This window comes from Acinonyx jubatus, chromosome E4, assembly GCF_027475565.1.
Source record: "Acinonyx jubatus isolate Ajub_Pintada_27869175 chromosome E4, VMU_Ajub_asm_v1.0, whole genome shotgun sequence".
Classification (NCBI taxonomy): Eukaryota; Metazoa; Chordata; class Mammalia; order Carnivora; family Felidae; genus Acinonyx; species Acinonyx jubatus.
In genome coordinates, this window is record NC_069395.1 from 48,150,241 (window position 1) to 48,167,781 (window position 17,541).

Genomic DNA, 17,541 nt, shown 5'->3' on the forward strand with positions numbered 1-17,541 from the left:
CTCCTTGTATTATTTTTAACACAATATGAGATAACATGTTAGGAAGTATTATATTAAAATACATTTAATGTGTCCATAATTAAAGTATGTATTATGTATTCATGCTGGTGTTCTTTATTGTTTTTTGTTTTCTTACTTCTAGTGAAGATTTCCAAGTAAAATGTTTTGGAGCATACAAATTTTTTTTTTTTAATAAAACCATATTCCCATAAAAAAAATTAGAACTCTACAACTTTACTATCTGTGTTCTAATCCTAGCTCTGCCACTTATACATAACCTTAGGCAAGATAGTTAGCCTTTGTTTCTACCTCTTTAAAATGGAGGAAAATAACAGTACCTACACTTCACCACGTTATCACAATGATCCAGTGAGTTAATACAGGTAAAATGTTTAGAACAGCACCAAGCCTCTTTTAAATCCTTGATAAATAAATACCAGGTCCTATTATTCAAACTACATAAGACAGTATTTTTTTTTTATGCTCTATACCCAAAATAACATTTCATACCCAGCTCACACACTAGGTTGCCCTACTCTAAGTGAAGGTGCAAGCAAATTAACTCCTTAGACTCTTTTAACTATAAGAAATTAATTCATGTTACCTCAATTAGCATTATATATATGTCACATATCATATATATATGTGTATGTATATACGATGTCATACATATATGATGCTATTTACTAAACATTTGTTACATGCTTAGCATTGTTCTAAAAGCTTTGTGTCACCTCAGTTAATCTTCATACCAGCCCTACAAAGACAGATACTATTTATGATGCTCATTTTACGGATGAGGACTGAGACAGAGAAGATGAACAACTTGCCCGAGGTCACAAATCAGTAAAGGAGAGAGCCAAAAATCTACCACCAAAAGTCTGACACCAAAACCTGTACTCTTTTTCCTGGGGAAAAAAAAAACAACTGGATGTAGTCTCAAGAAAGGCAGGAACCACAGAAATACTAGAATAATCGAAGAAGAATATCCACAGAGCCAGAAATCAGAATCTTCAATCTCTTGCTCTATGCCTGTCTCTCTCTCAGACCTCATGGTTTCTCGCTTGGAATTCTGTGTTTCTCCCAACATAGATGACCTATTCTTTTCTCATCCCTCCTTATGCTAATCTTGTCCCACATTATCAAATGTAACTATCCCCCTACCCCAATGCAAATAAACCCTTCAATCCAAAGCATGCCCAAAAGACTAATTCTTGTTGTTATATCTTCAGTCATGCTGGTTCCTAATATATTCTTTACACCTTAACAAAACACATTCCTTAAGGAACACTCTGGCCTTCCCTTCAGGAAGCCTCCTCTCCTGTCAACAGCTCTTCAATCTGACACATAAGTACATATGGTCTTATGCTATTTTTTTTATCTTATGCTATTTACTGTGATTTCACATATAAGATTTCATCTTTCACCAAGAAGATGTAAATGAGTACAAGGCCTAAGATTTAAACTTCTATGATAACATTCACAGTACTGTGCTTACATAAAACATTCAAAAGTACTGTTCATAAAAAGAAAAAAAAAAAGAAGCAAAAAGTGGAATTTCTTATCTGTAAGATATCATCAAAACATTTGTTTTAGTAGACTTACCCTTGTCCCTCCAGCTTTAAGAGACAGGATCTAAAACCCATAAACCTACAAAAACTACATCCACAAATCAAAACTGAAAAGTAGCAGAGGTTATCCTAGCAACAACTTTACAGGATAAAAGCTAAGTCAATCAAACTTCTCCACCTACAAAATCCTAAAATCTATGAAACTCTATAAAGATTTCAGTGCATTTACAGAAGAGCACCTTAAGAGCAGCAACAGAAAACATACAGATTTGTCACATAAGTTAATTCTAGAAGGCCAGAAAAGTTCTAGTCAAATCCTGGGAATCTAAATCAGGGTTGGAAGTCTAACAAAAATAATTTACTTCAGTAACCCTGAAGATCTAGAGTAACCCTCTGTAGGAGAGAATCTCAGCTATGATTATACTTGATCTTCAAGGTCCTGAAAGTGGAAGCGTGAAGAGCTAATTCAGCTAAGTCCTTGATTTATGCTTTCTCATTTGATCCTTACAATGATCCTATGAGAAGGTGCTCTTATGCCATTTGTAAATAGGGAAGCTGAATGCTAAAGAAACTAAGTAACTTGCCCACATTCACACAAACTTTAAGCACAGGATTAATGCCACTGTTTATGTTGCAAAACAGTTATTTTAAATCTAACTTAGTAAATTACTTGACGGATTCCTAGAGCACTCAGATGCATTATGAGAATTTTAAGGCAACATGAAATCATAGTTTTAACACTGACATTCCTTTCAATGAAAATTAAACTATAGGTTAAGATACACATTTCATAGAAAGGCAAATGATCATTTTTAGACTAGACCCAACCAAAACCCACCGCCATATCCTGTTTCTCAAGCAAGCACACTGAAGTCTATCATTCCTTGTTCAAAAAATCACTAGTGGCATCAACTTGATGACAGTTGGCTAACATATTGGATAAAAAGACAAAAACTAGAGGGACACCTTGGTGGCTCAGTTAGTTAAGCATCTGACTCTAGGTTTCGGCTCTGATCATGATCTCAGTTTCGTGGTTGCAAGCCCCACATCGGGCTCTGTGCTGACAGTGCAGAGCCTGCTTGGGATTCGCTCTCTCTCCCTTTATCTCTGCCCCTCCCCTGCTCACACTCTCTCTGTCTCAAAATAAATAAAATAAAAAAAAATTAAAGACAAAAAGACAAAAACTAGATCTTACATTAAAATAAAATGGATGAATTAAAGATAAAAAACATTTAAGTGATAAAAATACTAGAAATAGGGGTGCCTGGGTGGCTCAGTCTGTTAAGCAGCTGACTCTTGATTTTGGCTCAGGTCATGATCTCACAGTTCATGGGTTTGAGCTCCACAACAGGCTCTGTGCTGACAGCGGGGAGCCTGCTCGGGATTCTCTCTCCCCCCTCTCTCTCTGTCCCTCCCTTGCTTGTGCACACGTGCTCACGCTTGCTCTCTCTAAATAAAATAATCATTAAAAAAATGCCAGAAGTAAACACATGATTTTTTTTTTTTTTTAAGTTGTGGCATAGGAAAGTCTTACTAGGACTAACAATAGAAACAACACAAGAGACTGGTATATCTGACTAGAGAAAATATAAGATACACACAGTAAAATATATTATTTCATTAATCTAAGATGAGTAGGGGCGCCTGGGTGGCGCAGTCGGTTAAGCGTCCGACTTCAGCCAGGTCACGATCTCGCGGTCCGTGAGTTCGAGCCCCGCGTCAGGCTCTGGGCTGATGGCTCAGAGCCTGGAGCCTGTTTCCGATTCTGTGTCTCCCGCTCTCTCTGCCCCTCCCCCGTTCATGCTCTGTCTCTCTCTGTCCCAAAAAAAATAAACGTTGAAAAAAAAAATTAAAAAAAAAAAAATCTAAGATGAGTATATTCTCACCTTTTAACATCTCTACAAGCAGGATGTCTCTTAAAATCAAGAATATCATGGTTTAACTGACAGCATATTATTTAGTCTTAGTTGTACATAAAATAATGCATCTTACAGTTGAAGCCATCTTGGATTCAGTAAGATTCTCTTAAGAGACAAAAGATAAAATGGAAAAGATCTAAAGCAAATGATTTAATATTCTTAATACACAAAAAGCTCTTACATGTTATTAATGTTAACACGGTGTTTCAACTGCACTGATTATGTATCATTTCTTAAGTTAGGAGTTAACTGTACCAGTTTTTTATGTACTTTTTGTGTATCTGATTTATTTCCTTAAAAGGCTTTAAATCAAAAGACTTATGCCTTTAAAAGAATTAAGAAAATAGGTAAAAGGTATGTATGAAAAGGAAACTGGAGAAAGTAGCACGAATATACAAAAACGTGAAAATATAAGTTCCACTGAAAATGTTTACAAATGCCAATTAAAACTGAAAGCATTTATTACACAACAGATCAATGTATATGCTTTTAAAGCTGATCACCAAATCTGTGTTAGCATACAGACACACTTACACACCATGGGCAAGAATGAAAATGTACTTAACCACCAAACAAGAAACCCTTCTTTTAAGAATTCACCAAAAGGAAATAATCAGAAAAGAATAGGAAGGCCTATTTAAAAAGGATGCTAACTTTGTCACTGTTTAATATAAAAGTTAGAAACAACCTAAATGTCCATCAAGATTCCTTAGGTAAATTATGATTCATCCATACAACACGACACCATGCAACCATTAGAAATAATGGCATAGAAAGACTGTCTTTGAAAGGCATATAAATATTCCTGAAGTATACAAAGACTATTTTTCCCCTTGTTTTAATTTTTAAACTTTTTCTATTTTTTTTTAAATTATTTATTTTGAGAGAGAAAGAAAAAGCGTGTGCATGGGAGGGGCAGTGGGGGGGGGGGGCGGAGGGAGGGAGACAGAGAATCTCAAGCAGGCTCCACACTGTCAGTGCAGAGCCTGACGTGGGGCTTGAACTCACAAGCCATGAGATCATGACTTGAGTCGAAATCAAGAGTCAGATGCTTAATTGACTGAGCCACCCAGATGCCACTCTATTCAGTTATTTTTAATTGAAGTGTAAGTGACAAACATACAAAAGCTTTTCATATGAGCATCAGATTTAAAAAATCTTTTCTGATTTGATTTAACCTCTTTATTGAGATATAAAAGACTCAAGTGTGCAGTATGTACACTGTACTGGGCAACATGTTTTTCCTGTGTAGCCACCCTTGTAACCACCAACCAAATGAGGATGCGGAACATTTCCGGCACTCCCAGAGTCTTGCTCCTCTAGTCCCAACCCCTAAACTCTACTCTGACTTCTATCAACACAGCTGAGTTTGACCTTTTCCTGAAATTCAAAATAAAAGAATCATACAGCATATACTCCGTGTCCACCTTCTTCTGCTCATCCTTCTGTGTGTTTGCCCATACTGCCTGGGAAGAGCGGTAGAGTTCCTTCCTTTCCACTGATGCGTAGTACTACTTTAGTGTAAAACAGACTACACATTATTGATCCATTTTTTCTGTTGATGGACATTTGGATCGTGTCCCATTGGGAGTTGTTATGAAAAAAAGCTGCTATGTTTCTTCAGGTTTTATAACTGATTTTATTTGCACTGCCTTTAATTTAGTTTTAGATACTTCTATTAATAAAATTAAAAGGATCACAACCCAGAAAAATATAACACACAAAAAAATACAACTACCATTTCATTTTAAGATTTATGTTTTACATAGCTGAGATTCTTACACATGCTGTTTCTTCTGAATCAATCCCTTTTCCTTTCAGTTTTTTTCTCCCTTTTTCTCTCCCTCTCCTCACCTTAGCCCAACTAGTAAGAAATGTTTACATCTAGTGTGCAACGTTTTCCCACCCTTACAAGATCACTTAAACACATACACACACATAAGGTTTTTGTGGTTTTACAAAAAGGTGATACTTTATATACTCCTCTGCATCCTGCTTTTCTAAATTAAATATGGTAGCAGTGTCTTCATATCACTGATTATTTTTGCCATGTCTTATTTTTAACAGCTTCACTGAGATATTAATTCACATACCATACAATTTGCCTATTTAAAGTATACAATTCAGGAGATTAAGAGTGTACTTATGATGAGCACTGAGTAACATACAGAATTGCTAAGTCACTATAGTGTACACCTGAAATTAATATAACACTTGATGTTAATTATACTGGAATTAAAACTTTAAACAATAAAATAAAAATAAAGTTTACAATTCAATGGTATGTACAACTATCACCACAATTTGAGAACATTTTCATCATCTCAGAATGAGACTCCACGCCCTTTAGCTCCCACTGCCTCTCTCCTTTCCCCAAGCCCTAAGCAACCACTAATCTACTGTCTACAGATTTGCTCTGTTCTGGACATTTCATCTGAATGGAGTCATATAACATGTGGCATTTTCTGACTGCTTCTTTCACCTACTATCATATTTTCAAGGTTCTGTGATGTTGTAGCATGTAGCTACTCCTTTTACTGACTGAATACTAATTCATTGTATGGATATACCACATGCTGTTTCTCCACTTGTTCATTTATAGACATCTGGGTTGTTTCTACTTTCTGTCTATAGTGAATGCTGCTGCTGTAAATACTCATGTACAATTTTTTCAGGGACATGTTATCATTTCTCTTGGTAATTCTATGTTAAATAATCTGAAGAACTCCCATAATGTCATCCAAAGTAGCCATATCAATTTACATTCCTATCAGTGTGTGAGGACTCCAATTTCTGTACAACTCTGCCTACATTTGTTATAATCTAAATTTTGATTCTAGTCATTCTAGTGGCGTGAAGGTGGATTCCATTATGGTTTCTGTTTCATTTCCCTGATACCTAATAATATTAAGCATCTTTTCATGTGCTTATGCATATCTCCTTTTAAAAAATGCCAATTCAGGGGCACCTGGGTGGCTCAGTTAGTTAAGTGTCTGACTCTTGGTTTCGGCTCAGGTCATCACCTCACGGTTCATGAGTTCGGGCCCCACATCAGGCTCTGCGCTGACAGTGTGGAGACTGCTTAGGATTCTCTTTCTTTCTCGCTCTCTCTCTGCCCCTCCCCTACTCATGCTTACCTTCTCTCTCAATATAAATAAACTTAAAAACTTTTTTTAATAATAAAAAAATTAAAATGCCAATTCAGATCCTCTGTTTTCAAATTGGGTTATTTGTCTTTTTATTACTGAGTTGAGTTCTTTACATATTCTGAATACAAGTCTTTTAGCAGATATATGACTTGCAAATATCTTCTCCCATTCTGTGGGTTGTCTTTCTACTTTCTTGATGATGTCCTTTGAAGCTTAAGTTTAAAATTTTGACGAAACCCAATTTATCTCATCTTTGTTTTGTTGCTCTGGCTTTTGGTATCATATATAACAATGCTTTGCCTATTTCAAGGTCATGAAAATTTACTCCTACGTTTTCTTCTACAATACATGTCTTCTGATGTCCATGTATACTGATTTCTATTGAGTCTAAAACAAGAAGCGAAACTGCTGGATCACAGGGCATATATGTGTAGAGCTTTAGCAGAGGATACCAAAGAATTTTCCAAAGTGGTTTTACCAATTTTCAAACCCATCTGAAATGTATGAGAGTCTAAGTGCTCTATATTCTTGTCAACACTTAGTAGCTTCATATTTCTTCATTAACACCATTCTGGTGGGTATATCTTAGTATCACATGATAGTTTTAACCTGTAACTCTCTAAAAATCATGTGAATACCTTTTCACCTTAGCCATCCAAACAACTCATTTTGTAAATGCCTGTTTCAGTCTTTTGCCCATTTGTTTCAAAATTGGGTTCCTAGTGTTTTTATTGTTTTGTTTTGACATCTTTTATATACTCTAGATACAAGTCCTCTGTCAGTTTTAAGTAATGCAGACACTCTTTCTAGTGTGTCACTTGCCTATTTACTCGAAGTATCCTTTGATGAAAAGAGGTTCTCATTTAATGAAGAACAATTTATCAGTCTTATCTGGTTAGTACTTATTGTGTCCTGTTTAGAAAAAAAAAAATCTTTGCCTACCGAAGGATCACGTAGATATTTTTCCAGGTTTTCTCTAGAAACTTTATTTTTGACCCTTCATCTTATATCTATAGCCCCTTCAAAACACACATACATAACCTCTGTTACAAAACTATTTCAGGATACAGAAAAAGGAAAGCTCCACAACTCATTTTATGAGTTTCATAACTTTAAAGCCAAATGCACACATATAAATCTGTGATAAATCTATTGATAAATGTGGATTTTTAAAAACTCTAAGACAATGGCAAACCAAGTTCAGCAGTGTGTGTGAGGAGAGACAAATGCAACACAGCTAAGTAGGGTTGGATGTAATAATGCAAACAGGAGATACTCTATTAACGTGTGATACATTCTATTAGATTAACGAAGAAAATACACATGATCATCTCTCCCAACACAGAATAAGCACTTGATGAAATTTAATACTTATTTATGATAGTAAAAGATAAAAATTCTTGCCAAACAAAGCCTATAACATATTTCTTAATCTTTTACAGTTATCTATCAAAAACTTAAAGTAAGGTAGAGGAAATGGGGGGGGTTGGTAATAGGCTACAAACTTTCAATTATAAGATAAATAAGTTCTGAGGATCTAATGCGTAATATGGTAACTATAGTTGGTAACAGTATATTGTATAATTAAAATTTGCTAAGAGAGAACTTAAATGTTCCCACCATAAAAAAAAAGTAAATATATGAGGTGATAGGCGTGTTAATTAACTCAATGGGGAAATCCGTTCACAACACGTCACAACATTATAAATGTTCCTTACTTATTGTTTTAGTGTGTGTATGATTTAGTCATATATTAGCTAGTTAAAATACAGATTTATATAAAGGCAAACTTTTTATCTTCTTTATTGCTGTATCCCCAGCACCAAGAACTATTTCTGGTACAAAGAAAATGCTCCATGACTTTTTTAAATGAATAAATAAATGAATGATTTCTAAATCAAAATCTGTACTTGGGGAAAAAAATTATAGTACTATAGGATAAGTCTGTATGTATAAACAATATATATACGTGTATGTACATATTACTTATGCATGCAATTATTTCTGATTAGATTAATAAAATAACTAGCTAGTTTAAAAATACCTATATTGAGATATCATACTTAATTATGAGACTTTAGAGATATTCCTATTAAAGTCAGAAACATGACATTCAAGTGAGCCCTTAATGCTACTATCTGGAAAAACACTGTATTTCCCTATTCTATTTTCTGTTCACTTTTCCACTTTTTGATAGATGACCGTATCATATATTTTTCCCTCTTCTCAAACCTCCAATACACACTCCTATTCTTCTTTACTTTAGGTAATTACCTCACTTTTCCATACACTAAGGTAAACACAAAACCTTAGGTGAAAACTCCAAGCCACCATCATTTTATGTCTCTATCCAAATACAGTTGGTGCCTGAACAACACAAGGTTAACTGCATGGATCCACTGACACATGGATTTTTTTCAATAAATATAGTACAGTACTGTAAATGTATTTTCTCTTCTTTATAATTTTCTTAGTAACATTTTCCTTTTTATAGCTGTCTTTATTGTAAGAATACAGCATATAATTCATATAATATACAAAATATGTGTTAATCAGCTGCTTATGTTATCAGTAAGGCTTCCTGTCAACGACAGGCTATTAGTGATTAAGTCTGGGGGAAGTCAAAAGTTCTATGTGGATTTTTGACTGCACGGAAGTCGGTGACCCTAACCCCTTGTTGTTTAAGGGTCAACTGTATTCCATCTTCTCTCCTGTTTCTATAGATAAACTCCCCCTACTCCTAGTAAAGCAAAGCCTAATCCTTACACCTGTACATAGATCAGGAGTCATCAAACCAAAGCCCATACTATCCATGGCTGCTTTGACGCTACAAAAGTAAAGCTAGGAGTAACAGAAACTGGCCCACAAAGCCTAAAACACTCATTATCTAGCTCTGTAAAGAAAAACTGTTGACTCATGCACTAGACCATCTCTCCTCTCAACTAATATGGGCACTGCTGGTTGAAAGAGCCCACGAAGTTCCAAGCACATAAAGTAAGATGCAAACAAGACACAACATCAAGGACATGTCAGATATACTGATGACAAAAAAAAAAAAAAAAAAAAAAAAAGACCTTAACAGGGAGAGGTCACATAAAAAGAATGAAGACTGAATGGCATGAGACTTTGGAAAAACCACTTGAAGCTAGAAAATTATAGTGCAATCTCTTAAATCTTGAGGGGAAATTATTCTACCTTGGAATTCTACACTCAGACCAGCCAAATTATTAATCAGGTATCAGCGTGGAAGAAAGATATTTTCAGCAATACATACATTTCAAAAACGTCACCTCATCATACACTTTCTTAAAAGTTACTGAGGGATGCATTTCACCAAAACATAGGTATAAATGGCAAAAGAGGAAGGCATGGATCCAGACACCACAGGCTCTGACACAGGGAAAAGGCAAAGAGAACTCTCAGATTCATGACGAGAGGTCGCAGGCTACACCTGTATGGCAGGAGTGGAAAGCCACAGTACAGATTTGAGCAAAAGCACAGAAAGACCTAGGGAGTTCCCAATTTTTTAAAAAAACTGAACAATATGATGTTGAACATACTGGGACAGATTTAAAAGAAAATAATTAGAGACAAATGGGAAATTAAGCAAAATTCAGAAAAGAAGAAAAATTTTTAACTCCAAGAAATGTAATTTTAGTACACTGCAAAATTCAACAGTAAACATATTTACAAAGTCATAATAGTGTGAACAATGAACACTGATTTAACCAAAAGCATAATATACTGGGAGATAAAGGATTTTCAAGGTGGCCTAGGAATCTGAAAGCACAGACTCATCTTCCACAGTAGCAAGCCAGGAGAGATCTAAAATTGAAATAGTTTAAAATATGGGAGTAAATACCAGAAGAAACAGCTACAAGTATGGAAAATGGTTGCTTTAAGAGCAGAATAGAGGAAGGAAAGTTATACCAAGATGAGGCAGGGGATGGTGTTTTTCGTTATAAGTCCTACAGTACAATTGTCTTTTTAACTGCAGAGTTGTATTATTTAAAGTCAACAACTGTTTTAAAACAAAACTAATGGTTTTTGTGTCCTTTAATGTCAGTTAATTCAGTCACCCCACAAATAATACCTAAGCATTGACTATGTGCCAGGTTCTTTTCTAGGTGCTACGAATACACAGTGAAGAAAACTAAGTCCTTGCCCTCATGAAGCTTACATCCAGAAGGAAGAAAGCAATAAACAAATTAACGTATGCTTTAATGTCCGATAAATTAATGTTGTGAAGAAAAATAAAGGTAAGGGTAGAGTGTGATAAGGATCCTATTTAAGTAGGGTTTTCAGAAAAGGGCTCCTTCCAAGAATCAGCAAAAAGGAAATCAACCTAAAAATGAAAATGTGTTTTGAGAAAATGTCATAAAAGTAAAATTAGAGAAGGGTATCAATGAAGTCCAAAGTGAGAACTTCATTTTAAGCCTCTCATACTCCAAAGCTACGTATCATTCAAGAGCCTGTACCAAAAGTTCTCAGTAGTGAAACATAAATCGCTAGGGACCCTCAACCTGAGTCACAAACATGGCTATTTATACTCTTCCTATATCTATAACTAGCCATTACTTATTAAAGTTACCAGGTAGGGGCAGCTGGATGGCTCAGTTAGTTAAGCATCTAACTCTTGGTTTTGGGTCTGGTCACAACCTCCCGATTCCTGGGTTGGACCCCCAAGTCTGGGTCTTCAATGACAGCATGGAACCTGCTTGGGATTCTCTCACTCCCCTTCTCAGCCCCTCCCCCAGTCCATTCTCATTTTTTTCTAAACAAATAGACAAATAAACATTTAAAAAATAAAGTTACTGTATATATTTATACTCAATTTTCTTTCCATAGAATACATGGATGTTTATATTTTAACTATGTAGTTAAACATTTTCCTAAATCAAAAGCTCAACACATTAATCAAGTAAGATTAAAAAAAAAAATTCCAGATTACTTCCAAATTACCAAAATTTATCACGTCCAATCTTCATTCTCTCACTACAGAGGAGCCCTAAACCAATGGGAATAAGACACATTTAAAAAAACAATTTATAGGGTAATGCAATACATTAACTTTCCTTTCCAAGGAACCTCACTCAGGCTAAGTGAAGTAGAGTTTCAACTTTTTTGAATTATCTTCTCACTGAAAATTGAGTAACTGAAAAAATATAGTATTCAGATTAAAGGGATAATTTTATTCTACATTTAGTTGTTATAAGAACCTAATATTCAAAAAATAGGATTGATTTTAATACATCTTATTCTCAAGACACTTATACCATTAAAAGTCCATCAAAACTATCTGTGTCTTTTTTACATAGCAAAAAAAGTGATACTTTTAGATTTTAAATAGGTTTTAAAGTTTAACTCATGAAAAGAAAGCAAATTCAACTAATTACATCTCAAGAGGAGGATTTAAAGTTTAAAAGTTATTTAGAAATTTCTGGAAAAGTAAACCAGTAACCATATTGTACACTGACCTGTAACACTAGACGTTGATGCTTTCCCCAAGCTTTGCACTTGGAGACGGAGCACTGGACTATAGGAACGGCTACAACTTGGGATTGGGTTGACTGCTTGCTTACTATTGGTGTGCTTCCTCATCTAAAATGACATAGGGCCACCTCGGTGGCTCAGTCAGCCAGACTCTTGATTTTGGCTCAGGTCATAATCGCACAGTCATGAGATCAAGCCCAGCTTCGGGAGTCGAGCCTGCTTAAATTCTCTCTCCCTCTCCCTCTGCCTGTCCCCAGCTCACACTCTCTCTTTCTAAAAATAAATAAATAAATAAATAAATAAATAGGAGCTAATAATGCCTACATAGGGTCAAAGTTAATTACTGGCGGTCCTGACAATGAGAAATACTCACATATTTAAGTATCAATAATATATATATAAATATATATAAGCTTTGTAATCTGCAAAACACTATACCAATATTTGTCATATTTTAATCAAAAAGGAAAACTATCACTTTCAGTCAAGTTTTTCTGATTTTAGCAATAATGGTTATCAGATTCTATGGAAGAACAGTAGGACACCGGTCGACTCACACACACACACACACACACACACACACACACACACACACGTGCCAGAAAAAGAAGAGAGGATTTTTTTTTTTTAATTTAGACTTAAAAAAAATCTGACTCCCTTATAAACAAGTGCCAAGAGGGAATTATTTTTAGCAAATATTTAACTACACAAACCAAAAGACTAAAGCTGTTTAACCACATGTAAACTCCACATCATCTGACTTCAGGTAGAATGTTTATTTTTGGTTCCACTTGGGAACTAGACACCCAATGTATATAAACATAAATATATTTTTTAAACAACTGTCTTAATGCTTTTGTTCACTCAGTAATAATTCCCACTATTCTTAGAAGGAAAAACACAAACAATATCCTTAACTAAAGTTCACTGCAAGAGATTTTACTTCTTAAACTTTTAAGCTAACTTTAAACAAATAACATTATCTGACAGAGGAGCAGTGGACTATTTGCCCACTTATTCTTTAAACTCCATCAGAGCACAGACCTGTCTTTTTCTCTGCTGTATCCCCAACACTGAGGCACCTAACTGGCACCAACTAGGTACTCAACAAATATGTGTGGAACAAATGAGTAAGTGAGTGAGTGAACTGGGCCTCTAGACTAAAGCTTAATTTTCACTTAAATATCCATCACTCATTACAAACAACTATACTCTCAACTATAACAACGTGATAAACTGAAAAAGACACATAGTAGGTACTTAAACACACACAAGTATATTACTTATGTGTGTAATAAAAGTACGCAAAGTAAAAGAGTTCAAAAAAAATTTCTTTCAAGAAATTTTGGTGTGTTCTTTCTGACACACACACACACACACACACACACACACACACACCCAGAAAAGCATGTTGCAATCTTGATAAAGCAAACATCATCTTTAAAGTTCTGTTGCAATGTGGAATAATTTAGGCAAAATGAACAGTATTTCCAGTGTCCCACCCAGAATATTTTCAAAAGTCAAATTCCTTAATTCAGTTAAAGGTGGACTAAATTGGAAAAACAGACCTTACCATTTCAAAATTATTATACTGAATTTTAAAGAGGGAAAATAAAATAGGTTTAAAATAAATTACAGTGAAATTAATGCAAAAAGGCATCTAATATCCTTATATTTGACCTTTAAGCAAATTAAACAAGTAATTTCCCAAAAATTTTTAAAGTAGATTATAAACTGTATGCCCACAAAGCTTGAGTTAGTAGTTGTTTTTATTAAAATAATACTGTTTGGATAAGTTCCTTCATAATTTTAAAGTTCATAGTAAGATATTCAGCAGTAACAGTACAGTAATACACATTATAGTTATGATTCTACACCACTTGCACAAGCATAATTATCTGGGTGGAACAGGCTTTATGGCTAGCATGCTATGGTCTGTGACTGCATGGATCGAAGTTTCCCAAGATTCTGATGGTCATCTTCAAAGAGACTTAAGTAAGAGCCGACTTCACGGTGAATACAAAAATGCACCAAAATCAGTTCATAAACACCGGTACGAAAACAAGGCTCTCTATAACAACTACAGCGTTGGAAGAAAAAAAAAAAAAAATCCAGGGCACATAAAAGGTAAAACTCAACTGCTGCCCGTGTTTCCTGCTTTACAGTCTTAAACGCCAGGTATTAGATACTTTTTTTTTTTAGCGTTTTCTTAAACAGAAATTTAATGTTTTCAGTTTCCCCTCCTCCACAGTTAACATCAATGCCCTTTCTTCCTCCTCCTTTACCCCTCCCAGTTCAAACAAATTAACATTTGTACGAAGGTACCTCCTATCAGCTCGCAGCTTCTTCCCAAACACGCCCACGTACATTGAAACTGGCCTGCGTCTACACAACACAGCTACAGGAAAAGAGCTCCAAGGGGGGCAGGTGGGAGGATAATTTAGCTCTGCACAGGTTTACGACTCTTTTCCAGATATTAGCTCCTCACTCTTGGCTCGGGTTTCTGCCAAATCACCTCCAAAGCATGGTGTTTATGAGCCTACCTAATCCGATACTGCAATGGAATTCCGGATATTTGCAGACAGATATCCCGGCTTTGCAAGTGTTTGATCAGATCCGTCCGGAATCTCTCCTTAGTACGCCCGCTCCTAGCTGTACAGCGACCCGACCTCCGGCCGCGCCCCCGACTCCGGACCCTGGCGCGCTCCCGGCCGGAGGCCAGCGCAGGACCAGCCCCTCCGCGTCCCGGGCTGGCGGGCGACCCGGGCTGCGGGCCGCTCCGCAACAGGTCACCGTGACCGCGGGCGCGGGTTCGCGGGCGGCTGGCTCGGCTGCCGGCTTCGGGGGCGCAGCGCCAGAGCCAGGGGAGGGGGTGTGGCCCGGCTCCGCGTTCCCGGCGCGGCGGTCCGGACTCCGGCTCACCTGAAGGGAGGCTGAGGCGCAGCCCGGCGCCAGGGCAGTGCGGGCCGCGGCCAGGGGCTCCCGCCACCCAGGAGGGAGAGCCGAGGCGGCCTCAGGGGGCCGCCCCGCCCCCGGCCTCGGGACAGAGACCGGGAGCCGGGAGCCCACGGCCGCCTCCAGCCTCCGAGAGCGAGCCGCCGAGGGAGGCGCGGCCCCGGGCCCCCCAGCGCTCTCCTCCCTCAGCCCGAGCCCCGTCTCCGCGCCGAGGGCAAGCAGCCCCGGGGCCCGAGGCCAGGAGAGCCACACCGCAGCGCCCGAGCCGCCGCCATTCCCCGCGCCGCCGCTGCGGCTCCGCGCCTCCCGGGGGGCGCAGCGCACCCACCTTCCCTCCCCCGCACCGCCCGCCAAGGCTCCGCACCGGGCCCGCGGCCGGAGCACCGACCTGTGCAGTCGCGGCCGTCGCCTCGGAGGATGGGAACACGACGCCGGCCTCAGGGTCCGCCGCTGCCGCCGCCGCCGCCTAAGCTAGCGCCTGGCGACCCGAGCAGTTGGCGTCTCTCATTCAGCGCCCGCCGCCGCCGCCGCCGCGGCCGCCGCTCGGGGGAGGGGAGTGAGCTGGATCCACCCCGTCCGCGCCGCGGGTGGGGGAGGAGAGCGGACCTGCCGGGCGCGCGCAGGGAGGGCGGGGCGGAGCCGCGCGCGCGCGCACCAACCGAATGCGCTCGCGCGTGCCTTCGGGGCCGCGACTGGCGGGGTCTTCGCCGCGCGCTCTGCGCCTGCTACTCTACTGCCCCACACGCCCAACTGCCGCCGGGGACCAGTGTCCGCGGCGCGCGCCGCTAGCCGCAGCCCCCCGCCCGGCGCCCGCGGGAGGGAGGGGCCGCTGCCCGCCCTAAGGAGGGGCGGGGAAGGGTTGGAGGGCTGACAGGTGGGGCGCCGGACACCTCCTTTCCGCACGGGGCCCACCACGGTGAAACCGACCCTGGTGTCTGTCGCTTTCAGCGCCGGCACCTCACCTTTAAGGCCGGAGAACAAAGTCTGGAAACACTTGGTCCCCAGATGAAATATTCTGCCCGCGCCAGCGGTGTTTTTAGAATTAGTCGCTGCAACTAATGTGGGGGGCTCCAAATGTGAAGAGCCGCCCCACTGCCATAGGACCATAAATTATGGTGATCAATACTCTCATATTAAGATTCGGGAAGTGTTAGAAGTAGGCCTTTGTAAGTGTTATGCTGGGGACTGCCCGTGGCTTAATAAGCAAATGGCAGAAATTTGGCATCCCCGGGGGTCTCGGATTGACGAGTTCCAGGTGAAAAGTATTTTCATGTCAATGCACGAAAAAGATTCTGAAATATCAAATATTTTCTGTGAATGAAAAAGGAACAGATTCGTTATAAACGGCGGAAGGGTGTTTCGGAGGGTGCTCTGTATGGGGTGGCCTACTTAAAATTAGCACCATTTGATGCAGTGTGACTATAAATGGAAGGTTTTAAGTGAGCCTCCTTTATGCTGTCATTAGACCATTTGGAAATGATTATTTGATGATCTGCAGCTCTTCAGGCCATGTACAGTAGAATGTGGAAGGGATACTGTGTACTAACTAGCATTGGGTATAAAACATGAAAGGACCAAAATTGTTCCCATTTGGTTTCTTTCCTCCCTTTATAACCACCAAGCAGAACTGATTAATCGTGCATATTGAAGAATGCTAATTATTTCCTCCTTTGACGGCCTGGTATCATAACCCTTTACTCTTAGGGAAGCTAGAATGCCTCTTCAAACCCCTTCCCTCAAATAGGGTCACTTCTTTAAAGCCTTCCCTCCCGCTCCCCAAACCCAAAGGTAAGTTTAAAAACAAAAACAAACAGGATAGACAAAGTTTATGGTTTTTCACTTTTATTGCATTTTATTTTCAGAGAAAGTCTTGAAGGAAATCATGATGAAATCACTGAGAGAAGTAGAGAAACCAAAAGTAAGAAAAAAAAACAACTTTCAAATGAGAATAGACTTAGAAAAAGGAAAACAGACTATTGGTAAAAAGGGGGGAAATGTATTATGTATACAGAGTTTTCCCATAGATGCTAATTGCTTCAAGTCCCAAAGAAACAACTGGCAAACAAAATTAGCACTTGGAGGAAAAACCCTTCTAGTTATCAAGTTAGGTAAATGTTTATTCTTTTTAAAGTGTTAGTAAGAGATTAAGGAAGAGGTGGTTGGCTGTGTGCCAACAATAATACATACAACAATTATATACAGGCATACATGTGTGTGTATATATATATATATATATCCCATTATCACTGCTTTTAAGAAATAAGAAAACTGAGAAACAACAGGGAATTCTATTTTGTATTAATGTTTTGCAATTACTTTAAAGTTGAATAGGGTTTCATAAAAACAAATGAGCCTGTGTTCCTGCATCTGCCAATAATTTTCACAGTTTACGGTAAGAGCAGTGAAGTTTTTTCATTTGGACTTTGAAGAGAACAGGGCATGTGACTCATGAAG

At 38.7% G+C, this 17,541-nt stretch overlaps 1 protein-coding gene across 8 annotated transcripts in view; it reads right to left on the bottom strand.

Moving 5' to 3' along the window:
* The window catches only part of RALGPS2 (Ral GEF with PH domain and SH3 binding motif 2), a 164,794-nt gene extending 149,179 nt beyond the window's left edge, over positions 1-15,615 (bottom strand). For 6 of the 8 annotated variants that reach the window (XM_027074314.2, XM_027074312.2, XM_053209458.1 and 3 more), the window contains exon 1: positions 15,476-15,615. The gene's annotated coding sequence lies outside the window, so the exon portion shown is untranslated. Of the gene's footprint in view, positions 1-14,675; positions 14,784-15,475 lie in introns of those variants that run through there. The other 2 variants (XM_027074310.2, XM_027074311.2) reach the window with 2 other exon arrangements.
* Between the last annotated feature and the right edge of the window lie 1,926 nt (positions 15,616-17,541).